A 1,325-nucleotide genomic window follows, 5' to 3' on the forward strand; every position below is an offset into this window, starting at 1 on the left:
TTGTAATTCTTTGGTCATGTTTATGATTGTTCTTTTAAATTCTGTGTCCTGGGGTTCTACAAGGTAATTCTCAATGTTGTGCACTTCTGCAGGACTCATGGGTTTTGCTGGGGACATATTTTCTTAGATTTTCATACTGGTTGTGTTTTTGTGGTGTCATCTGGGCACATGAATATTCTTTGTTGGTTACGTGTTCAACAGGAACTTCTACTATGCTTTTGTTTATTTTAATTTTGGTTCTGTTACTACTGTATATGTAGCTTATTAACTTTTTGTTTGGGTATGGAAGATAAATTGATGGGTATTTCAGATTCTTGCTGAGTTGGATACTGGTCAGAGTCCTGACTGAGCTAGTCAGCCTGCCTGATGTGGAGGCTGGGACTTTGGCAGTGAGGGACTAGATAAGGACTTAGGGATCTTTGGAGGGGTTGTTAGTTAATTTGGCTCAGGAAACTAGTCTTGGGCCTTGAGATGAAGGAATTGGAGACTGCCTTTGAGAGAGAGCTGCATGGACAAAGTGGGGATAGGTGAGAGAATTGAGATAAGGAAGTAGTGAGCTTGATCTGACTTACCAGTGTCCTGGCTGAGCTAGTCCATTTATCTGATCCAGAGACTGAGAATTTAGAGGTGAGGAGAATGCCTCGATGAGGACTTACAGGTTTATGGTAGGGTGCTTGGTTAATCTGAATTGGGAATTTAGTCCTGGTATTAGGGGTTATGGACTTGGAGCCAGCCTGTGATAGGGAGTTGCAGGGACAGAATGTGTTTAACTGAGAGAAATGGTGGAGGGAGGCATTGAGCTTGATCTGACTTACCAGAGTCCTGGCTGAGCCAGTCTGTCTTCCTGATCTGAAGACCAGATTTTTTGAGGGTTGACTTTTGTATAGTTTTTTTTTAATGTATTTTTATACTAGCCTTCTGTCAAGCTTATAGTATTTTTTTCTATTCTGAAGATTGTCATTTTACTCAAATGATGGTGTACTTTAACTGCAGATTGTCATTTTACTCAAATGATGGTATACTTTAAAGAACAGAAGAATTTTAGCTTCACGAGGTCCCATTTGTCAGTTGTTGATCTTAATCCAGGTCCCATTTGTCAGTTGTTGATCTTAATGCCTGTGCTATCAGAGGTTTGTTGAGAAGGTTTTTCCTGTTCCTGTAAGATTTCTCTTTTATCACATTGAAGGTATCATGTCTTATGGTAAGGTCCTTGACACATTTAGAGTTGTGAATTATGCAAGATGTGGCATAAGGATCTATTTCATTCTTGTATACACACACATATATAATATATATTATATGCATAATATATATTATATATATAT

The sequence above is a fragment of the Nannospalax galili genome, unplaced genomic scaffold (genome assembly GCF_000622305.1).
Source record: "Nannospalax galili isolate Female #2095 unplaced genomic scaffold, S.galili_v1.0 scaffold3733, whole genome shotgun sequence".
In the NCBI taxonomy this organism is placed as follows: domain Eukaryota; kingdom Metazoa; phylum Chordata; class Mammalia; order Rodentia; family Spalacidae; genus Nannospalax; species Nannospalax galili.